Genomic DNA, 25,120 nt, shown 5'->3' on the forward strand with positions numbered 1-25,120 from the left:
AAGAAAAGAAAAGAAAAGAAAAGAAAAGAAAAGAAAAGGAAAAAGAAGGCAGCTGTCCCCAACCCAAGGAGAAAAGTCCCACCAAGCACCAACTCTGCTGGCACCTTGACCTTGGACTTCCAGTAGGCATCCAAAAGTATGAGTTTAAGCTACCCAGCTTATGGTATATTGTTATGGCAGCCCAAGCTAAGGCAGATGGTAACAGAAGGTTACTAGTTAACACATAAGATTGTGGCACCGCTCATATTATTTGTAGCTGTGGATGTGAGTAAAGTCAGAGGTGTCCCAAGTAGAGACCTCTGTCTCTTGGGAGGGAGACCCCGGAGTAAGGAGGTATTGGGCTGAGAACCGCCTTTTGTCATCAGCCTTTCAGTTCTCCAGGTATTTGACCATCCTACTGATTTCAGCTGATTCCCTAGAATTTTCTGGCTACGATACCCACAATAACAGTTTCGATGCTTTCCAATATTTATATGACTTGTTTGTGTTTCTTATGCCACATTAACTAGAATCTCCAGAACCATCTACCACATGACAGTGACCATCCTTATTCTATTCTACTTTATTTATTTTCATGTTTACATTTGTATGAGGTCTGTTGTTGACAGTTGATGGGTGCCCTTTATCAAGCTAAAGACTTTTATTTTTTAGGGAACTAAGGTTTCTTCTCCAACCTCCCTCATGAACAACAGGGTAATGAGCTCAGCTGAATGAATGTTTTGTATCTCCCTTTTAAAATGAAGTACAGTATTCCTAATATAGATGAACCTTTTGATGACCCAGGGTCATTATGAACATTGAATGTTTCAATTACTGCCTTGTGCTTTGGCAGGAGGCTGTGTGCCTCTACTCTTAATGGTACCAGATACACGTGCCTTTCTATGAAGAATTTTTTTTTAATGTTTACTTATTTTTGAGAGAGAGAAACAGAGACAGAAACAGAGTGTGAGTGGGGGAGGGGCAGAGAGACAGAGGGAGACACAGAATCCGAAGCAGGCTCCAGGCTCTGAGCTGTCAGCACAGAGCCTGATGCTGGGCTTGAACTCACGAACAGCGAGATCATGACCTGAGCTGAAGTCAGACACTTAACCGACTGAGCCACCCAGGCGCCCCTGAAGAACTTTTTTTTTTTTTAATTGAAATTGTCAGTGGTCACCTGTTGAGGCTCTCAATGAGCTGACTGCAACAGCGTTTCTCTGTCTCCTGTATGTACATGGCCCCCACACAAAGAAATCGGATGCCTTAGACTTCTAAAAATCACACTGAAAGACAAAAGAAGTTTGCTTGTGAGGCCTCTCCTGTGAAGTCAAGTCTATGAAGCCTGTGAACTTTGTGACAGCTACAGAAGAATTACCTGACGGCGGTGCTAAAGGGTCTCATTTAGTCGAACCTCCGCAGAGCATCTATTATGCGCCAGGAGTTTCTCTGGCACTGTTGGTGGGGCAGGAAATGCTACATTGCTATGGCAAACAGGTTGGCAGACTTCTTTCTGCTTTTAGCATTGACTGGCATGAGCATCGCTTACTGCATCTGTACATCAGCCTGGAAGACAGACAGGTGACTTGTGACGATCCACTAGGCTACTCTAGGAGCAAGGTACCAGCTGTTCCCAGCTGGCTTTGCCCAGGGGAACGGCATTGCTCCCGGCGTGAGCTCAGCACACCTCTAATGTACCTCACTGGGCTTTAAATCATTTACATACTTATTCCTTGCAGTGAAGGGGCACTGGATATCAGCTACTGGAGATGTCCTTGCTGTCCTCAGAGTAGGTACACGGATGGGTATTTAACTATAAACTGTGTGAGTCCTATGAAAGGAATGAGGCTGATGTGAAAATGTAAGGCATAAGGACCCAAGCATGGATGGTCAGAGGAAGTCTGAGATTTAATCAGTGCATGGGAGTCGACCAGGCCAAATCTGCACGGTAGCGGGAATGCTGACACTGCGATGACACCCCACCTGGCGCTGTGAATCTCCTGAGGTTCTGTCCTAACACAGGAAGATCAACAGCAAGTCCAGTTCCAGAAGAAGTTGATTCATGGCCCAGCACTGGATAGCTATCAGTCTCCAGACAGCATCCTCTCTCAAAGTCAACGCTCACTCTGAGGTGGTCTGAGGGTCAAAGAATGTTAGTGCTGGACGAGAAGTTCCGGAGATGCTCAGAAGCAACAAGCTTAGAATCACGAGGCTAGTTAGTGGTCAAAGCAGAATCAGCACGCAGCTGTGATTTCCAGTCTGGTGATGCTTTACTTTGTACTGTAATAAGGTCTTGATTTCTTCCTTCTCCTTCCCCACTCACTGTCTGGAGTGACGCTACCACTCATGGAAATTCAGACTGAGAGGCAGAGTATGTCTGGTGAGGAAATCACACACTCTGGAGTCAGCCTGCCTGCCTTCCACTCCCTGCTGCTGGGCAAATTACTGACCACAGCCTCAGTTTCCTTATCTGTAACATCGACACAGGGATATAGAGACTTTCCTTGCAGGGTGTGGGAAGACCACACAGTTAAGTAATACACGCACAACAACAATGCTAGGTGCCGTGTCTGTTATTACTATTATGCCAGTATTATTGGCAGGTTTACAAAGACTCAGGAGTACCTCCCCTCTTCCTTTCTTAGGTAAAGAGCAGCCTTTCTCTGTAGTTCAAAATCTTTACACTTGCATGGAGCCAAGGAGTCGTATCTATTGCCAGCTCCCTGGATGTGTGGCTTGAGCTTGAGGGCTCTCCTGTAAGCAATAATACCAACACGATGGTAGGCTGGGTGGACTGGGGGTGTTTGACCCTCAAGCTCTGTCCTCTCTGCCCAGTGTGGACACCTTCAATGTCACCATTATCGTGTCCTCTGCTCCTGTTTGGTTAAATGATACGATGCCATGGCCATATGATTTGGCAGAAAGAGTCAGGCTTTGAAGTCTTACCAGCTGTGTGACGGGACAGATTAATTTAGTTACCCAGGATTTACTGAGCACCTACTATATGCCCAAGCTCCAGGTAACAGCAATAGCATAGTATCTATTATGGAGTAAGGAAGTGCTTCTCGTGCCTTCCCTCATTTAACCCACATGATAACTAAAATAGCTTCTCACAACCATTTTATCATTTTATGGGGAAATTGAGGCACAGTGTGTTAACTAACAGTCCAAACTTTTAAATATTTTGCTATACAATAGCAGTATCATGCCCAAATCACTGAACTTATCTGTGTCTCAGTTTCTTCATCTGCAGTATAGGGATAACATGTATTTTACATGATGAGACAATATACTCTATAAAGGACAACTACTAGCATGAGTGATAACAGAAACAGAGTGGTTTGGCCAACCACAAACCTGCCCAGGAGGAATAGCCACATGCAGGGCTAAAAAGGCTGGTGTTGGAGACAGAGAAGCTGGCTCTTAGGCTGTGCTCTTTCTGTGTTAGGGATGCAGCATTACCTAGAATGTCACCAGCCAGCTCCACTCCACCCCCCCACCCCCCTCCAAGGTCCAAGTGTCTGGGCAGAAATAGGTTCTGGTAAAGTGAGCAGATGCCTTGATACAAACCCATCCCTGGTTCTGCAAACAAGATTCCCAGCAGCTGCCCACTAAGGCTGGGCCACTAGGGGGTGCCATCTTGAGGGTGGCATGGAAACTTTTTATCTATTAGTCTCTCAGATGACACATTGGTTCATTTTAAATAGGGAGAAGCAGAGGGGCACCTGGGTGGCCCAGTCAGTTGAGCATTGGGCTCCCTGCTGTCAGGGTGGAGCCTGCTTTGGATCCTCTGTCCCCTTCTCTCTCTGCCCCTCCCCCGTTGTGTGCTCTCTCTCAAAAATAAATTTAAAAAGCCTTAAAAAAAAACAAAACAAAAAAACGGGGACAAGTAGAAAGAAAATAGAGATAGCAGCTAATCCTATTTTCTCTGATGGTGTAAACACCCAATGCAGAGAGTATGCTTTTCACTCAATGAATTCCAAGAAATCCAGGAAGAAAGTTGATACATTACAGAGGTTGACATGAGAGCCATCTTGGGTCAGACACAGTGCCGGGTGCTCAGCGTCCAAAGGTGGGCAAGGCACGCTGTTGTTGTCCCAAGGAACGTACTGTCCAGTGTGAGACAAACACAATTCAGTTCAACTCTCCTTCACCAGGGTGTTTCGACCACGGCCTATGGCCACATGCAGCCCGCTGCCTGTATATAAAGCCCTTGAACACAGCCATGCTCATTAATCTGTATTATTTATGGCTGTTTTCATGCTACAGTGGCAGAGTACTATATGTGGCCTTCGGCTGCAAAACCTAAAGTCTTCGCTATCTGGCCTTTTACAGAAAAAAATTAGCCACTCCTGTTGACCAGCACACATACTGTCTGCCCAGGAAACACGCACACATGCACCTATATACATGTACTTAATATTTTTGGTTCCTGCATTGATTCAAACAAACCAGGTTATTAATCCCTTGAGCCAGAGGAGGTGATAGGATAAAAGCATGTACCCTTTCCCTGCACCTCAAAGAATTGCATCGTCCTCAGGCTGATTGCTGCCTGCACCTGCCGAGTATTTTCTTTATACAGTCAAAGGGATCTTTACTGGGCGCCTGGGTGGCTCAGTCGGTTAAGCGTCTGACTTCAGCTCAGGTCATGATCTCACAGTCTGTGAGTCCGAGCCCCGCGTCAGGCTCTGGGCTGACAGCTGGGAGCCTGGAGCCTGCTTCGGATTCTGTGTCTCCCTCTCTCTCTGCCCCTTCCCTGCTCATGCTCTGTCTCTCTCTGTCTCAAAAATAAGTAAAGACATTAAAAAAAAAAAAAAAAAAGGGATCTTTATGGCAGTCATCTCCATGCCCCTCCAGGATTGTAATGTAGCTCTTCTGTTCAGTAAGCATGTGACCTTCTCCACTTATCCAGTAGAGGGTGGCCAAACACTGCTTATGAAAGATTAAGGCCCTCTGATACCTGTTCCATGGAGAGACAGCAGAGTTTACCATCTGTCTGGATGAGTTCCTACACTTAAAGTGCATTCCACAGAGGTGGCGGGATGTGGAAGAATAAACTTGGTCTGGTATTCACTCACTTGAACCAGACATTGCCTAGAAACAGATCTGACAAGAAATGTAGCCAGCCAAATGAGATAAGGATTAATTAAGAGAAAGACTTGGAAGGACAAATTTAATCCCACAAGTTCATGGCCTTCTTTGTGTACCCCTATGAGATTTTTACTGCAGTGTATTTAATATTCTATAGGAGGGACTATGGGGAGTATCGACCAGCGAAATCAAGGGGCCTCAGACGCTGCTGATTCCCCTATAAGAAGCTTGGCCTCTTTGGGCCTCTTCTTCCCGATGTGGAAACGGGAAGAATGGGATAAGAAAACCAGTTCTCCAGTGGGCGTGGGGAGGCCAGCACATGGGAGGAGCATATCAAATCACCCGGGGTTTCACCCATGTGGTTTTCGTCCTACTTTCCATATACGCCGTGAGAGTGGGTGTCTCTCTCTGGCCCTCCTTGACCCCTCCTCAAATACGATTGTAGGAAACCCCTTGGTGCTCCGGAGCAAAACGAAGCTTCAGGCCTAGGTGTTGCTAAGAATTTGTGACTTAACCTTGCTTTTGCTTAGGACTTCAGTCTATGATCAACTAGATCTGCCCTGAGACAATACCTCGGGACCCCAATATTCCCAGAAGGAAATAGAATGCAAATACAGGGCTGGCTTTAAAATATGTCCACAGATTCCTTGACACGCCTCTCAAATGTAGGATCCTCTTGAATGTAGTGAATTGTCTCTGGTGAACAAAGTATGGCCGACATGATGCTATGTGACTTGGGAGGCTAAGTCATAAAGCCTACCTGCTGCTGTCTCAATATCGTGCTCCGGGGAAGTCAGTTGGTTAGCAGTCACGTTGTGAGGACATTTAGGCAGTCTTACAGAGAGGTCTACATGGAGAGGAACAGAGGCCACCCATCAGCAGCCAGCAGCTCCTTGCCAGCCAGGTGAGTGAGCCATCTTGGAAGTGGATTCTCCAGGCTCAGTCAAGCCTTCAATGACCAAAGCCCCAGATGACATCTGACTGAGCCTCAGGAAAACACCTGAGCCACAACCACCTGGCCAAGGTGATCTCGGACTCCTGACTTACAGAAACTGTGAGCGATAATAAATGTTTACTGTTCTTTGAAGCTAAGTTTGGGGGTGATTTGCTACATGGTAATAGATGACTAATACGCCAAGTTTCGGCCAATTTGGGCTCATACACAAGAGGCAGTGTAGTAGGTAGAATGGACAGAAGACCTAAGTTTGTCACGAACTTGCTGTGAGAGGAGAGGTAGGCCATTTCACCTCCGGGATCGGTTTGTAACCCCATAAGATGGGTACAGCACTAGCTAGGCTGCTCAGGGTTTCAAGGTGTTTTGTGATCTGCAAAGATCTAGGCGAACAGCAGTGACTACTGGTCTCATGTTTTTTTCTCCCAGGAAACATGACCTAATGCTCAGCATAGCTGGCAATTTGACAGTAAGGGTCCTAGCACACCTAGCTAGTGAAAAAAGGTTGGGGGTAGGGGTCTGTGCCCATAATTAGAACAGGATCAGGGTACAGAGGAACGACTGGAGCAGGAGTTGGTAGGCTTTTTCTGTAAAGGACCACATAGCAAACACTTTTGGCTTTTCGGGCCATATGGTCCCTGTCACAACTACTCAATTCTGCCACTGTAGCATGAAAGCGGCCACAGACATTATGCAAATGGATGGGAGTAACTGCGTACCACTAAAACTGTATTTATAAAACAGGCAGCAGGCTGGATTTGGCTGCCAGGCTATCATTTGCCAACCTCTGCCCTGCAGCCTTGCTTCTTCACCAAGTGTGTGGTCCCAGAGCAGCAGGATCAGCATCCCCAGGAGCTTGCCAGAAACGCCAACACTCAGGCCCACCCCGCTCTGCTGAATCAGCCTTCGTGGGGAAGGGGCCCAGCAACGGGTTTTCACAAGTCCCCCTGCCGCTCATGTTTGAGAAGCCTCACCTTCCATCCCTCCCTTCCACCTGAAGCCCCATGCCCCAGGGACCCAAGAGGAATCTCGGACGGCACTGACCCGATCAATAATCTTCGGGTCTATAAAGAACACCTGGAACCTCAGGATTCTCGTGAGTCAGTGAAAAGCATTTGGTCGGTGGTCCTGGGTCACCAGTAAGCAAAGCAGCAGCCAGTCCTACCCAAATAGCTCAAGGAACCAAAGCAAGCTGTGTGGTGATGGCACCCAGGAGCAGAGGGATGGGAAGTGGCAATAATTCAAGGCCTCTCCTTCCCTGCGGCCTGGATGGATGGAACCCTTTGCCGTCAGATGCCAACATGGCTCCCGGCCCAACTTGTTTCTTTCAGCAAATTTATGCGAAGGCTGGATCCCTTCGTTTTAGTGACATGTGGGGGTATAAAAGGTAAGGAGGCAGAGGCCAAAGGATATCTCTTAAGGAACAGAAGAGAGATGAAAGGTTGATAGGAAAGAAGCAATAGGATGGGAGGGGATGGGACGCTGTAAAACAGCGTCTGCCACTTGTCCATGGGAGACACTCGATCTTATAACAACACTAACGTCTTGCCTCTGAGCACCACACTGACCTAAAGTATTACCAGTTACACACTCTCCTCCCACTCAAGCCACACAACAGCCACACGACGTAGATAATCATAATCCCCGTCCAGGCTCTGGGCTCAGAGCAGTGAACGGCCATGTCCAAAACCACATTCTACAAAGCTGGTAGAGCCATGGCTCAAAGCCAGGTCCGAGGACTGCTTTCTGCTACAGAACCTCCCAGCACTGCCCACAGGTCCACGGCTCCGCTGGCGGTCAAGGAGAAATCTCACGCGTGCAAGCCTTGATTTGTGTTGACCGCACTTCATCACAGGCGCCCTGCGGGGACGGCTCACAGGGTGAACCTGTTTCTCCCTGGGACATCTCCACCTCTGTCCTACCTTTAGGCACCAGGGAAGGAGGAGATCAGACCAAAAGGTTCTGACACAGTGGTAAACAGTATAATACCAGAAGTCACACGGCCACTCTTTAATGTCGATCTCAAAAGAACTGAAATAAAAATCAAACAGGGAGGGCTCTGAAATGCTTCCCTCCACCAAAGATGCAGGGTGTGAAGAGCTGAGCCCTCATGTGGAGGACCACTGTACTCTGGGCAGGAGGCTCTCTAGCTGTCTGTCTGGGCTGCTCTTCTCTGGGGTCTACTCACCCCCGGATATTTAACCAGCTCTGAGGGCAGGACAGAAGATGCTTCACCTTCGAGTGAGAGTTCTGGTCTCCTGGCCTGCAGGCCTCCCTGCTTCCACGGAGCCGAAGGGGCCCTAGCAGACAGACTTGCCTCTTTGGAATCCATACTCCTTTGTTGTGTCCACTCTTCTTAATTCTGTGGTGTCCGGATTATCAGGCCTTTTTGTTTCAAACAGAAGACAATTTAGGAGGCCCTAAAGCATGATGGTCTGTCCAGGAAACACTGGAATCGGGTAATCGTCAACACACCTTTGCTACCCAGTTAGCCTTCGCCCCAATAGCAGCAGATGCACGAGGCCCAGTGGGGTCCAATGGCCATGGGCAGTTAAGTCAAGCAGCAGATATGGATAAAGGTAACCATCTGGCCCCTAGAAACAAGTTTAGGAATGTCAAGTTGTGGCTCAAAGGGAGTCTGACCTCCACATTTTCATAGAGCCTCTCCCCCAGGCAAGCCAGTCTGCTTCCTATGGGAGACGCACAACTTACCAGAGCCCTACTTCGAGTGGGCGGACACTTAAGGACAGACGTAGCCCTCCCTTCCACAATAGCCAGGGGCTGCCGGGGGATTGGAGTAATTCCTCTTCGAATGTGAGGTAGAATTCTCCAGCTAAGCCATTTGGCCCTGGGCTTTATCTTTCTTGGGAGGTTTTTGATCATTGATTTAATCTCGCTAATCATAGGTCTGTCTGGATTTTTAAAATCTTCACGATTCAGTCTTGGAAGGCTGCATGTTTCTTGAAATACATCCCTTTCTAGATTATCCTAGAACGTATAGATATATCATTGTCCTAGTAGTCTCTTGGATCCTTTTCATTTTTGTGACTTCAGTGTTAATGTCTCCTCTTTCATTTCTGATTGTTTTCTTTGAGTCTTTTCTCTTTTTTTCTTAGCCTAGCTAAGGGTTTGTCACTTTTGTTGATCCTTTGAAAGCACCAATTAAGTGTCGCTTTCTCGATGGCAAGAATCTCATACCCTTACAGCACAGAAATACCTGTATGTATTCATGGGTTCCAATATTCATTGACTAAAGGTTCACCTATTACCATAATAGAAAAGAATCTTCATGGAGAAGGAGGCCGATTTGTCATATTGCTGACGATTGCCCAGGCAGTTTCAATACATTCCACACTTCAATCTTTTTGACCTGCCATGTAAAAAATGCAATTTCTACCTACATTAAGGGCTAGGAGAGGCTTCAGCACTGTATATACAATTTAGTAGTTCAGAATGGAACCCTCCAGATGCCCTTCAAAAACACCTCATGTGCCAACTCTGCTATTTCATAACTAAGAAAAATGCAATGGGATCATTTTGGCAATTTTGCCTGGGAGTCTCCAATTCACACTTCACTCCCAGAGTGAAAAACCAAAACCTTCAGGCAACCAAAAAAATCAAAGTAAGACAACCTCCTTAAAAATAAAATTCCCCTTGGCAGCTAATGAATTTCTAAAACAGGTCAGCAGTTTTTCACACTCAGACAAATGGTTCACCTGCACATTACCTTCCAGAGGCAACTAGAGACAACCAAATTCTATCTCCCGTGGCTCACACAGTCTCAGTAGGGACTGCCAACAAGAAGCTATTCAAGGGCTGAGGAGGGACTCACCAAGATGGTCGGAATTACCCAATTCTCAAGGTGAAGGGCAGTGAGATACTTGACTGAGGCACTGTCCCCCAGCATGCAGACACTAGCCCCAGGTGAGAAAGCACACTTGCCCTGCGCTTCATTCTCTAGCCAGCATTTGGAAGTTCAGACAAGCCTCAGCTCTGCTTCCAGAAGCCAACAGAGCCACCAACCGGAAAGGGAACGATGGCTCATACAGCATCTCAGACAGCTGGGTCTTTTGGCTTCAACACTGTCCTGATGACATACTGGCCTGGCTTCTCTCTGCTGGGACTCAGACTCGCAGTGAGTCCCAATTATTTAATCAGGGTTTCTCAGGGTAGTCATTTGTCACATTCAGCATGTGCATTCCAACTATCTATACAAGTTTGATAACTTTGTTTGTATCTATCTATCTATCTATCTATCTATCTATCTATCTATCTATCTATCTTAGAGAAAGTGCAAGAGGAGAGAGAGAATGAACAGGGAGAGGGGCAGAGGGAGAAAGAATCTCAAGCAGGCTCAGTGTGGAGCCTGACATGGGGCTGATCCCATGACCCTGGGATCATGACCTGAGCTGAAATCAAGAGTCAGATGCTCACCCGACTGAGCCACCCCGGTACCCCGAGAACTTTGTTTTTAATTAGATGAGCAGCATAATTATGGTAGAAAACTTGGACAATCTAGAAAAACATTAAGAAAACAAAAATCATTCATGCTCTTTTATGAGTCAGAGAAAACTAACCCTAACACTCTGGTAAAGGTGCTTCAAATGCTTAAGAATGTTTCCAATACAGAACATTATAAGCATAATATTTAGGGTCATGAAAAGTAAGGGCTGGCATTTGTAAAGCTCTCGGGAACTATGCCTGGTACAGTAACTTGTTGGGAGATACTATGGGCACTTGTTAGAAATGCAGATCCCTGGGTATACCCCAGACTGCTTAAGAGGCATTTCTTTCTTTTTTTTTGTTTGTTTATTTTTGAGAGAGAGACAAAGCACAGTGGCGGAGGGGCAGAGAGAGAGAGAGAGAGAGAGAGAGAGAGAGAGAGAGAGAGAATATGAAGCAGGCTCCAGGCTCTGAGTTGTCAACTCAAACTCACAAGCTGTAAGATCATGACCTGAACTGAACTCAGACGCTTAAATGACTGAGCCACCCAGGCGCCCCTAAAAGGGGCATTTCTGAAGAAGGCCTGGGCATCTGCATTTTAAGCATTTCCTCACCTCATCCTTATAATCAGGTAAGTCAAAGTGTTCAGCATTCAGGCTGCTACTGGAAGCTACTGTTGGCAGCTTCCTAATAAAGTCCCTTATCTAAAAATGCCCATTTTGTGTTTGTACTGAACTGACAATCTGGTCGGGTAGAGAATATACTGTCTTTTTTTCAGTTTTTTAAAAATAACAGCTTTGAGCTATAATTCATATAACATAAAACACAAAAATGTACAATTCAATGGACTGTAGTATATTCACAGAGTTGTGTAAATATCACCACAATCAATTTTAGATCATTTTCATCCTCCTAAAAAGAAATCCTGTACCCACTGGCGGTCACTCCCCATTTCCCTTCAACCACACTTCATCCCAGCCTCCCAGTCCTAGGCAACCATCTACTGTCCGCTTCCATCAATTTGCCTGTTCTGGACCTTCTTCCATGTTGCAGCAAGTATCAATACTTCACTCCTTTTTATTCATGAAAAACGTCCCACTGTATGGACATGCCACATTTCGTTTATCTATCTGTCAGACAGCTGATGGACATTTCGGTTGTTTCTCCATTTTGGCTATTATGAATAATGCTGCTGTGAATATTTGTGTATACATGTTTTATGTGGATATAGGTTTTCAATTCCCTTGGGCACCTTCCTAGGGGTGGAATTGCTGGGTCATAAGACTCCATATTTAACTTTTTGAGGTAACGAAAGACTGTTTCCCAAAGTGCCTGCACCACTTTACGTTCCTACCGGCAGTAAGGTGAAGCTTCTAATTTCTTTGCAGGGACATACTTGCCAACACTCATTGTGTTTTTGATTCTAGGCATCTTAGTGGGAATGAAATGGTATCTCACCATGGTTTTGATCTACATTTCCTGATGGCTAATGACTCCGAACATCCTTTCATGTGCTTATTGGCCATTTGTTTATCTTTGGACAGACATCTATTCAGGCCCTTTTCTCATTCTGTAGTTGGGTTGTCTTTTTATTATTGAGTTGTAAGAGTTTCTTTGCATTTTGTTTTTTTAGTGATTAGTTATATTTGAGAGAGAGAGGGAGAGAGTGCACACAAGCAGGTGAGGGGCAGAGAGAGGGAGACACAGAATCTGAAGCAGGCTCCAGGTTCCGAGTTGTCAGCACAGAGCATGATGCAGGGCTTGAACCCATAAACTGTGAGATCATGACCTGAGCCGAAGTCGGATGCTTAACCGACTGCACCACCCAGGCACCCCAAGGTTTCTTTTTAAATAGCAGGGTCATCAACATTTTCCTCCTAATACTTATCTATTTGTTTGTTTGTTTGTTTATTTGTATTTATTTTTAAGTAGGCTCCATGCCCAGAGCATAGCCCAATGAGGGGCTTGAATTCACAACCCTGAGATCGAGATCTGGGTTGCAGTCAAAAGTTGGATGCTTAACTGACTGAGCCACCCTGGCATCCCCTCCTATGCACCAATGGCTATGTTTTAATTTTTTTTTTTTAACATTTATTCATTTTTGAGAGCACGAGTGGGGCAGGGCAGAGACAGAGGGAGACCTAGAATCTGAAGCAGGCTGCAGGCTCTGAGCTGTCAGCACAGAGCCTGATGTGGGGCTCAAACCCACGAACCATGAGATCATGACCTGAGCCGATGTCACAGGCTCAACCAATGGAGCCACCCTGGTGCCCCACCAACAGCTATGTTTTAAATACAGATGAGCCCCAATATTTTAAGAGCTTTTTTTTCTGGAAGATGTTATCAGGTTGCTGTAAATCAAAATTTATTTAAAAAGCTTATTCACAAGAGGATGCACAACATCCTGTTTGGGAGAATAATCACTTTCTAATTTAGTTTCCACGTAAACTCAAACTTTCCTGGATTGCATCTATTTATAGCACCTCTGTGTAAAACTCCATTTCTCATTCTTCCAGCAACTGAATGGAGGTCACAAAGGTTACTGGACACCAGGACAACCAAAGAGACAGGCACTGCACACGGCCAGTGCGTACAAGAGAGATCATTCAGTGTGGCCAGGGAGATAAAGCAAACAGAAAACCCTGCTGCAGCAAGGCCAATGGTAAGGACCAGAGAAGTGCAATCATGTCATGAGATGCTGAATGATTCCTTCAGGGGCAGCAATAAATAACTCGGGTGCTCAGAGAGGATTAAGGGCATCAGGAAGGCCAGGACCTCAACGGGTGTAGCTGCTCTCCAGGCAGGGGTGAGGCTGGGACTTGGCATCTACATGCTTTAAGGATGTGGGCAAAAGGCCAGAGGGTTGGCAATGCTTGGGACGGCAGTAGGAGTTGTGGAGGGAGAGGGCGGTTGGGCCACCCTTGGAATGGCGGGCTAAGGAGTTCAGAATTTACTCACCAGGCAGGCATGATGGAACCAGCGGCATTTTTTGGAAACAGGTATTTCTGGCATCAGCGTTTCGGAGTTGGCATATCTTCAAAATCTCCTTTGGCAATGGGAGAAGGTCACGTGACTGAGGGTGGGCTAGTCATCAGGAGGATTTGTTTTAATGCCATGTTGCCTAGAAGGCTGGCGGATGGGCAGATAGCAGCACATCGGGAGCTCAGCCGGGCTGGCCTCTACACTTCTCCCGGCTGCCTTTGCATCTTGGCAGCAGACGTGCGTTCTTGGGAGAGGGTTCTAAGCCTGATGTCCCAAGCTGGCTTATTTCATGGGTCCCCCTAAGAGCCTCCACTCTGGGTGATGCCATCCTCCTGGGAAAGTGATACTCCTCCGCTTGGTGGGTTCAAATGCTCAATGGAGTATTTTACAGTTGGCCGCTGGTCCTTTGGGACTTTTCCTGAGACTACTGAGGGATGAGAAGGAATAGCATACAGCACACAACTAATCTTTGGGAAGGACCTGGCAGTGCGTTGGGAGTACAGGAAGCCATGTTACTTTAGCATCGGTTTTATGTGAAGATTTGGGGCTGAGGTGGGGAAGAGGTACTATCACAGATAAATCTCTACTCAGCACCTGCTACAGACCTGATGTTTGTGCGCCTCTGAAATTCCTATGTTCACACCTAATCCCCAGTGTGACGGTGTTTGGAGGTGGGGCCTCTGGAAGGTGATTAGGCTCCACCCTCATGAACAGGATTAGCGTCCTTATAAAAGAGAGCCTAGGAAGCTCACTCTCCCCTTGTGCCGACAAAGATGGCCAAATATGAACCAGGAAGTAGGTCCCCCATTAGACATCCAATCTGCCTTCGTATTGGACTTCCCAGCCTTCAGAACTGTGAGAGGGAAATTTCTGTTGTTTATAAACAATCCGGTCTATGGTATTCTGTTATAGCAGCCAAAATGGACAAAGACAAATTGAAAATCAAAGCCAGAAATATCGTAGAGGAAAAAGCTCACAGGAATTAAAAATATCAGATACAAAACGCCCTCCCCCAAATTTTACCCGGGTAGCTTCATCCTCAGATCCCTGAGAGAATGAGCTTTACTCTCAGAGGTTTGGGATGTTTGGGTTGAAAAAATGTAATAAACACAGGCTTATAGAAACAAGACTCGTGAATTTAGATACCTACTGTGACATTTCTTTTCTGCTGAGTGTTCAAAAATAGACAAGCTCCTTCCACTACTGTAGGAGCAAGCATATGATCCGTGGCTTAGCACGGACTTTTCTCTGAAGGACAGCTGATCATGGCGGCTTTTTAAAGGTTGCCAGTAACACTGCATTATTATTGGAACCTCTTTTTCCTCCTGCAACTAGTTATACCTAAACACCCCTTGGTCTATTTCACAACTTAAATAGGTGTGTAAGGATCCCCGGGGGTGGTCATAGGTCAGTGCTCCCATTAAAACCAGAATCAGGTGCCAGTGCCAGTGGAGCTGACGTTTTAAACAGTTCACTAAACTCCCTCCTGGGCGAGATGATGCGGGAGACCCCAGTCTCCTCTGCTTTAGATGAGTTTAACAGTAATAATTCCCTAACTGAGGAAAATGAGACTGCTACCTTCTTCACCTGTCTTAGAGAAGCGGGAGGCACAGTTCCATGTAGAGAAGGCCACACCAAAACAAGCCAGTAAGCCTGAGAGGGCTACGTAAACTGTGGCTTGTCCACTGGAGGCAGAAAATGTTAACAAATAGGTTATTATATATATAATAATATATTGTTTATATATATAAATATATATATATTTTTATTTTTCATATATATATTTATATATATTTATATTTATTTATATATATTTATATATATATTTATATATATATTTATATATATATTTATATATATATATTTATATATATATATAAAATGGTTTTACGTTATATATATATTTATATTTATTTATATATTTATATATATATTTATATATATATTTATTTATATATATATAATTTATATATATTTATATATATATAAATTTATATATTTATATATTTATATATATATATTTATATATATTTATATATATTTATTTATATATATTTATATATATATATAAAATGGTTTTACGTTATAAGCAAACGGCTTCACAACCAGACTCCCGACACCTTACTTTATTGGGGTTTTTTTATTGTTATTACTGTTTTCAGTAGGTCTCATGCCCAGCACAGAGCCCAACGTGGGGCTTGAACTCACAGCCCTGAGATCAAGATCTGAGCTGAGATCAAGGTCGGATGCTGGGGCGCCTGGGTGGCTCAGTCGGTTAAGCGGCCGACTTCACCTCAGGTCATGGTCTCACGGTCCGTGAGTTCGAGCCACGCGTCGGGCTCTGTGCTGACAGCTCAGAGCCTGGAGCCTGTTTCAGATTCTGTGTCTCCCTCTCTCTGACCCTACCCTTTTCATGCTCTGTCTCTCTCTGTCCCAAAAATAAATAAACATTAAAAAAAAATTAAAAAAAAAAAAAAGAGTCGGATGCTGGCTGTGCCACCCAGGCGCCATGACACATTTTGATTGTTCTTAATGGTGCAATAGGTTATACTGCAAACCACTGGTGAAAAATTAAAAGCCTGATCATTGTAAACAACATAGAAATGAAGGGGAGCAACATGGGGCTGACATATCCAAGTCAAAGTTTGCCAAAAATACCCAAAATTCACGTTCCAGATTCAAGGCCACTCGTGGCTGCATCCACCAAAGTTTTTGCAGGGATGTCAGTAACTAGCAGAGCTGGTCAGCTTTGGCCTTGGCCTGCATCATGTTGTAGAGGAGAACAAAAGAAACAGCTAGTACTCCCTGAGTCCATATCACGAACGAAAGGATTCCTAAAGATCACCGCCAATCGCTACAACAGCTTGACAATGTTGGCAATTTTGTCCACGTTTTAAAAACGGAGAAATAGAGGCAAAGTTGGCAATTTGCCCAAAGCCAACAACAGGCGGAGGATTTGCACCTGATCTTCTGATATCAAAAGGCCATACTCACTTATAAGATCTTTGGCCACTTCTGAGTTACGCTCAAAAAACCAGAAAGGGATCTAGCTGTCCAGACTCCTTGGGTAACAGACACCATTCCGGACAACCTCGAGTGCAAAAGGGGCTCTTGTCGCAAAGCTCTCAGTCTCTAGGCGACAAGGGCGGGATGACTTGGTCTCTGGTTCAGGAACAACAGGGAACTATTTATGCGCAAGCACTATTAGGAATAAAAGTCACAGACCTACATTGTGGGCAAACGTTACCAAGTTTGAGGGTCAAAGTCTGGCCACGTTGACATTAACTTATAAATACGTTTTTTATGCAGAGAGAAAACAAACTACCTAAGACAGAGATGGAGAATCCGGGGAAAACGTGGAAATGGTTGTTTCATCATTACAGCTGAGTCCAGGAAATCCATGAACGCGTCTCCAGGAAGCAAACTGGGGACAGGCGGCCTGACAGACAAGTGACCAGTGGAAAGCTACCAGAGGAGGCCCATGACAGCCGCCGGCTGTCCCTTTTGCTACCCCCCCCTCCCCAAGTGCCATGCTGGCCTCAGGAGCTCTGCAGCTGCCAGATGTGCACCCCGGGGGGTTCCCCCCCCGCAGTCTTCCAGCCAGACCATCTGAATTTCTCTTGGCTTGAACATCCCTGGGCCACTTGATAACTATTATGCCGGACCTCACTGCCTCCTTGCTTCTGTAGGAAAGGGCTGGCACCTGGGTCAATGTCTTTGGTAAGAGCGCATGAAGCTCTCCGTGAGGTCTAACCCTGCCCAGCCCCCAAAACATCTACTTTGGAGAAGCAGGAACCAAGATCTACCAAGATGCTGTGGGGAACACAAGACGTCCCCTCCGCCGCTTCTGTCTCTGGATTTCTTTGTATCCCAGCCACGTGGAAGGAAAATGTCGCCCATGTGGTCAATGTCAGGGCTCTAGCCTCTAAGGGAGAGACTACAGCAACTTAGTCTCCAGTTTCAGTTCTTAGAGAACACTCTGAGTGACCCAGTTTGGGTCAGGTGCGGGCCCCTCAACCACACAACAGTGGCCTGGCTGGGCCAGGTGTGGAGGGTGAAATATCACCATGAGTGAACGTGGCTATTGCTGCTGCCATGATATGTAAAGAGAAGGGCTGATGATTCTTAGAAACTCTGTGAGCAAAGAACTCAACAGGTGTTCATGACCAGGACAGCATTAAAAGTGGCCCAGCCAGTTGAGTGGCTCAGTTGGTTAAATGTCTGAATTCGGTTCAGGTCATGACCTCAGGGTTTGTGAGCCCTGCATCAGGCTCTGTGCTGACAGTGTGGAGCCTGTTGAAATTCTGTGTCTCTCTCTCTCTCTCTCTCTCTCTCTCTCTCTCAAAAAGAGGGAGAAGCGACTTACCTATCTATGAGGAGGTTAAAACTCTTATAGGGAAAATACTAAACTTGGTGCCAAGCAAAATTTAAATTATTTTCATGCCAGCTCCTCACTGACTCCAAATGCTCCCAATAAGTGATGCACACACTACTAAAGAATAGTTGAAAGATGACCAAATAATTGCCTTCCTGACCACTCCAAGCAGAAAAACACAAGAAGCCATCTGATTAATACAGAGTTAGTACGTAATGTTGGAATAGTCTAAATTGGATTGCATGCTAACTTGGGTGCTTGAACCGCTAGCTGAATAGCTCTGGCACCTGTAGGTTTTTTCCTCTCAAATACATATTAGGCTCAAGTTCCAGGTACCTTGAATAAAGCTTTTTCCCCACAGGAAGAGAAGTGCATCATTTAGCACTGAGGTCAGCAAACTTATTCTGCAAGGGGCCAGATAGGAAATATTTTAGGCTTTGCAGGACAGACAGTTGCAATAACTCATGTCCGTGGTTGAGGCCTGAATGGGCATGGTTGTGTTTGAACCAGAACTTCTGAAAACAGGCAGCAGGCCAGATTTGGCCCCCCGGCTGTAGTTTGCCGACTCCTGATCTAGCAGATTACCGTTTCCCTTCATAGCAAACCAGGTTTGGGATAACGCGGTGGGGCTCCCTACCCAGGAAGGCACATTCCTCCTCACCGGAGCATTTCAGGGAAGAAGTCAGGACTTGCCTCTCCTTCCTCCCGACGCTCCTGAGAGCGGCCTTCACCCCTTCATCAGTCCACGCTCATGCACACTCACATTGCACACGCACGCTTTTGCTAGCTGTCTGTTTTTCTCTCTCTTCCCACTCTGGTCTTTTGTTCTCAGCAGATTTTCAAGTGGACGAGCCGATGTCTGACCCGAGTCTCACTGAGGTCCGCAATATTGTTTAAATAGCGCCACGTTTTCCTGGGAAACAATGCTGGCGTGGCTCTTTCTCTAACAGGAAACTATGCCTCTGACATGTGCATTTTTATACTCTGTCTTCCGGCTGGGCCATATAAGTAAAAGGGCCTGTCCTTAGCAGACACCAGTGCTGGTTTTTGAAGCCCAAAGCAATTTCCAATGCATGAAACCTCCAGAAAAGGAAAGCCATTGTCGCCCAAGAAGCACAAAGATGCTTTAAAATAATTTTGGCGGGGGTTGGGAGAGGCGCCTGGGTGGCTCAGACAGTGAAGTATCAAAGTCTCGATTTCGGCTCAGATCACGATCTCATGGTTCATGAGTTCGAGCCCTGCATCGGTCTCTGCACTAACAGCACGGAGCCTCTCTCTCCCCCTCTCTCTGTTCCTACCCTGCTCATGTGCTCTCTCTCTCTCTCAAAATAAATAAACTTAAAAAAAAAAGTAAGTTTGGCAGGGGTGGGGGTGGGTAGAGAAGGAAGGAAGTTACCCCAAATGAAGAACTGGAAGTAAAATAAGATGATGGAGTCAAAGAAAGTCACTACTGTTTTCCAGGTGATTTTTGGGGGGGACAGAAACTAAGTTGACACAGAGTTTCAAAGGTGAAAGGAAACAACATCTCCTTCCTCCCTCACCTTAACTACCACACACACCCCCTCACCTCCACCCCCGGCCTGCACCACACCCTGACTCCAGGAAAAAACAAAGACAAATGCCAAGGAAGGGAATCAGGTACGTCTTGAAGAAATGTAAGTTAATCCAATTCTATTTTTTTTTAATTTTTTAATTTAATTTAATTTTTTTAAAATTTTTTTAACGTTTATTTATTTTTGAGACAGAGAGAGACAGAACATGAACGGGGGAGGGTCAGAGAGAGAGGGAGACACAGAATCGGAAACAGGCTCCAGGCTCTGAGCTGTCAGCACAGAGCCTGACGCAGGGCTCGAACTCACGGACAGGGAGATTGTGACCTGAGCCAAAGTCAGATGCTTAACCGACTGAGCCACCCAGGCGCCCCTATTTTTTTTTTTTTTAATAACAGCTTTGTTGAGATGTAATTTACACATCATAAAATTCACCCATTTAAAGGGTACGACTGAATGGGTTTTAGTGCCTTAGAATTGTACAGCCATCACCACAACTGGGGGACATTTTCAGCACACTGCAGAAACCCCTTCCCCATCCGCAGCCACTCTTCATTCCGGGGCCACTGCCATCCGCTGCCCTAAGCAACCACTCATCTATCGCTACAGATCTGCCTCTGCTGGGCACTTGATCATGGAAGCGGCATCATACGTCACACAGCCCTTTGTGTCTGGCTTCCTTCACTTAGCATAATGCTGCCAACGTTCAGCAATGTTGTGGCAGGAATCAGTGGCATGTATTTCAATGTCTGGATAACATTCCACTGTATGATACACTACATTTTGTCTATTCATCGGCTGATGAACACTTGGGTTGCTTCCCTTTTTTGGCTCTTGTGAATAATGCTGCTATGAACCCTCATGTACAAATTTGTATGTTACCATATATCTTCATTTCTCTCTTTTTTTTTTTTTTAAACTTTTATTTATTTTTGAGAGAGAGAGAGAAACAGAGCCTGAGCAGGAGAGGGGCAGAGAGAGAGAGGGAGACACAGAATCTGAAGCAGGCTCCCAGCTCTGAGCTGTCAGCACAGGGCCCGAGGCGGGGCTCGAACTCACGGACTGCAAGATCATGACCTGAGACGAAGTCAGACGCTTAACCGCTAACCGATGGAACCACCCAGGCGCCCCTCTTCGTTTCTCTTAAATCTAGTCCTATTTTGGATGTACAAGGGAAGCCTGCTGAGGATCTGAGGGTGTGGCCCGGCGGGGGTCAGTGTAGATGTTTAGATAACAGACATACAGGATGTCTAGTCAGAAGGAGCGGAAGTTTTTCCAGATACTCCCTCTCCTACACAGCTGCTCAGAGCAGAACAGGACTGTATGAGGAAATACACATGGGCCTCAACTTTCAAGTTCAATTTTGGCACATTACTGATTGCAACCCCAAAGGCCTTTAACGTTAAGCATCCTGACGTCAGCTGACAAACCAATATTTCCACCAAGGGTTGTTTTTTTTCTAGGGTGGTTTTGACAGCTCTGTCTGTCATGCCTACTTTCACAGCAGAGCAAGTTTGCACAAATATCTGAATATTTTGTGGCCTCTTAGCCTTATTAGGCTTTTAAAGTGGGTGGGAAGTAGAAAACTGGAATTGCTGGTGCCAGTGGTAATATTGTTAACCACACGTTCACAGGATGAAAGCCACTGGACTGGTCAACTGAGAAGGACAAGCTTAACATGTAGGAAATGCTGAAAGTCACTCTCCAAAGAGCAACTGCAAAGCAAGGTGATGAAGTGATAAAACCTTTAAAAGCATGGGCTGAGGACTAATACTTCAAAAAATAATCCAGCATGGGGCGCCTTGGGTGACTCAGTCATTTGGGTGTCTCGATCTTGGCTCTTGATCTTGGCTCATGTCATGATCCCATGGTGTGGGATCCAGCCCTGCATCGGGCTTCACGCGGGCTGTGGAATCTGCTTAAGATTCTCTCCCTCTCCCCCACTCCTCCCCCACCCTCCCCATCCCTCTCCCCCACTCACACATGTGCACTCTCTCTCTAAAATAAAAAAAATAAAGAGGCACCTGGGTGGCTTAGTCGGTTAAGCATCTGACTTCGGCTCAGGTCGTGACCTCACAGTTTGTGGGTTCAAGCCCCGTGTCGGGCTCTGTGCTGACAGCTCAGAGCCTGGAGCCTGCTTCCGATTCTGTGTCTCCCCCTCTCTACCCCTCCCCCACTCATGTTTTCTCTCTCTCTCTCTCTCTCTCTCTCTCTCTCAGAAAATAAAAAATTAAAAAATTTTTTAATTAAAAAAATTTCTACTTTAAAACGTAATATTTAAAAAATAGTGAAAGAAAATTCCTATCTTTTAGAGCTCCAGACTAAAATATTTACAGATGAAATGAGATGTCATCTAGGATTCCCTTCAAAATCCTCCTGGAGGAAGAGCAGGTAGGAATAGAGATGAAACAACATTGACTATAAATTAGCAATTACTGAAACTGGGCAGTGGCCACGTGGGAGTTTATTATGCTCAGTTTGAAACTTCCCGTAAAGAAGTAAAAATAAAATCACATATTCCTAGATGCAGAGAGAAGTTCCCAGGGTCTTGGCACCACCAACAGGGCAACTATTGGCTGCAGACACCTTGATATCAAAGGAGGAAGACTGGGCTTGAAATTCTTCCTGATTAAATTCTTCGAACTGGTAATTATACTGACATGGCTCAGAAACTGAAAAGTGTAAGAAATCAGACAGTGGGAAGTCTATCACCAATCCCCTTTGGGGTCCCTCTCTTGCTACACCTTTCCCTCCCTAACCCCTTGAGGCAAGCACTGTTATCAGTTTCCTGGGTACCTTTCCAAAATTATACTTAGCTCCCCTACTCCCCACCCCTTGCTGTCCTGACTTAATGCATTTTGGAGACGTGTTCCAAGATCTTAGAATGCATCCTTATTTCTCAATCAACTGCTACATACTCTTCCCAAGTACACAGTGTCTCTGATAACTTCCCTGTTGGTGCACATTTTGCAGCTGCCAAGAATCACCTCGTACAGATACCATTTTGTAGGTGTTCGGGTGTGCTGTGGGCAAATGTATACAGAAGTGGGACTACTGAGTCAAAGAATATTTGTATTTAATCCTGGTGATGGCTATTGTTAAATGGCTGTTCATAAAGGTTAGACTTTCATTTACTTCTGTTTGCTTTACCACCAATAATAGGTGAATGTAAAAATAAATCCTGGACAGAGTTATGACCATCGCTTGCCTCCTCCTCGACAGCAGTATTCAAGGAAGACGGACCAAGTCAGACATGAAGAATTTACTTCAGAACAGTCATCACAATTGTCCACACTTACTGCTTAATCCATGTTTTAAGTACTTGCATAAAAAATAAATTAACACTTACTAAGCAGCCCCTGAAGGCCAGGCAATGCTCTAAGCTTAATCATTACACGGCCTTGAGGTCAATTCTATTACCAACCTCAACTGAGACGAGGAAAGAAGCCTGCACATGAGTAACTGTCCCAGATCACACAGCTTGGGAGTGACAAGCTGATGTCAGATGCGCTTCACCCTCTCCCTCTGTGGCTTTTCTGTGCACAACCCCCTTGAGACTCAGAAAATTTGCAAATTTAGGTCCCAAGCCACTTCCCAATATTCAGGTCTCTTACAGTAATATATAAGTTTGGGATTCAATCTTCAAACACTGGCTTGTCCTACAGTGTTAGGGATAAATTAAACACAAAAGTGTTTTCTTATCACAGGAAAACATCTACCATATTGGCAAAGAGACCTCCAAATCTGGGCTCACAGTCAGTCAGGGATTTGATCTGAGTGCCGTGCCCTGAAATATTTATAAATGGAAAATGACTCACATTAAAAAAAAATCACATCAGGGGTGCCTGGGTGGCTCGGTCAGTTAAGTATCCGACTTCGGCTCAGGTCATGATCTCACGGTCCGTGAGTTCGAACCCCGCATCGGGCTCTGTGCTGACCGCTCAGGGCCTGGAGCCTGTTTCGGATTCTGTGTCTCCCTCTCTCTCTGCCCCTCCCCTGTTCATGCTCTGTCTCTCTCTGTCTCAAAAATAAATAAACGTTAAAATTAAAAAAAAAAAATCACATCAGTCCATATATTCTATGACTTAGGGGGAAAAAAAAAAGAAAGAAAGAAAAGAAAGTTAGCCCTGAGGAGTTCTCTTGCCATATAACCCATTGGTTTCTAAAAAACTTTACCAAAAAATTTAGCTTTCAACTCAAATCATTCCACTTGCCTTCCCACCTCATCCCCAAACATCATTCCCTTTTCTACATTTGAGTCTCGATGCACTGCTGTCTTGGAAAAAAGAACCCTAGAGCCAGCAAGGAAGCACTTTTATATTCAGCTCTCATTTCATATTCGGGTAGTGTAGCGATCAACAAATGATTCAACGTCTCCATAAGGTCTTACACACTTAGCCACAAACCTTCTCACAATAAAGGTCACATTCTTGTCATGCCTTCTGTTAACCGTCTTCTAAGTTGCTCTGAAAAAGCTGCCCATCTGTCAAGTCTTGAGACCCAACATGTAAACACTGGGCATCTGGAAAAGTCCGAGTTAATCTCGGAGGAATTTTTTTTTCAAAGACAGTGACCAAAACATTATCAAAACTGCTTAACTAGTCGATGGACCTGAGCAAATAAAGAGGTAGAATCATAGAAGCTTTAGATTTCAGCGATTTCCTTTTGTTAACTTTCCAGAGGATGTCTAGTTATTTCAAGGAATGTCAGGAGAGTCTCAAAATACAACTAACTCATTAAAAAGAGAGAGAGAGTGCCATTTGGCTTTCCTAAAAGGAATCGAGTATAGGTTATCAATTCCAGATAATTTAGGAATAATACCACAAGCCACCAAAAAATATGCCACCTGCTCCTGAAGTCATGTTTCAAAGTATGTTCTTAAAGGTACTCCATGAAAACAGGGTTTATGGTTAGATTCGTTTGGGAAAGGTGGATTCTAGCCAACCCTTGGAGATGTAGCACACTGAAGGCTCCAAAGGGGCTCACGGTAATAAAATTGACCTTGTCTAACCTGGCCTTTTCCAAACTTACGTGGCCATGGAATGCCTTTCATTTAAAACCTAACATGCCAGGGATCCCACTGTGGAGAGTCCTCTTGGAGCACCTGGACAGGTACACCTCTGTTCCATCACTATCCTCACCCTGTCGTGTGTTTCATGGTCACTGTCCACTTCTCTTCTTCCCTGCAATGTGAAGTTTTGAAAACAAGGAATGTGCCTTAGCCACCTCTGTGTTTCCCTCAGCACTCAGTTTACCACTGAACGACTGACCCCAAAGACTCACAGCGGCACTCAAAAGTCAGGAAGCACGAACAGAGAAACTGGAGAGGAGAGCTGCGGTGGGGATTTCCAGCACTTACTAAAGTGTCAGGCTACGTTCACGAGAACACACAATTCAAAGTCTGTAAAAGGCTGTCAATGTCTCTATCGGCGATGCCTCAGTTGGACCCACCCCAGAAAATTCTCCCTCCTTACTGATAATGGAAAGAAAGAAAATGGACATAGTAGGAAAAAAAGTCCTTGGGCGCCTGGGTGGCTCAGTCAGTTAGGCGCCCGACTCTTGATTTCGGCTCAGGTCATGATCTCTACAGTTCACAGAGATCAAGGCCCACGTCAGGCTCTGTGCTGACAGCACTGAGCCTGCTTGGGATTCTCTCTCTCCCTCTCTCTCTGTCCCTCCCCACTCATGTTCTCTAAGTAGATAAAAACTAAAAAAAAAAAAAAAAAAAAAAAAAAAAAAAAAAAAAAAAAA

The 25,120-nt window shown here is 45.3% G+C and overlaps 1 protein-coding gene and 1 long non-coding RNA gene across 3 annotated transcripts in view; one reads left to right on the forward strand and one right to left on the reverse strand.

The window, feature by feature from the left end:
* The window catches only part of CMTM8 (CKLF like MARVEL transmembrane domain containing 8), a 100,457-nt gene that overhangs the window by 21,775 nt on the left and 53,562 nt on the right, over window positions 1-25,120 (reverse strand). The window lies entirely within an intron of this gene.
* Window positions 4,757-17,733, forward strand: LOC121033551 (uncharacterized). Its single transcript, XR_005791985.1, has 3 exons — window positions 4,757-6,091; window positions 12,979-13,124; window positions 16,754-17,733. It is a non-coding gene; the product is annotated as an uncharacterized LOC121033551 (long non-coding RNA).

This window comes from Herpailurus yagouaroundi, unplaced genomic scaffold (genome assembly GCF_014898765.1).
Source record: "Herpailurus yagouaroundi ecotype Mexico unplaced genomic scaffold, PumYag 159, whole genome shotgun sequence".
NCBI classification, from domain to species: Eukaryota; Metazoa; Chordata; class Mammalia; order Carnivora; family Felidae; genus Herpailurus; species Herpailurus yagouaroundi.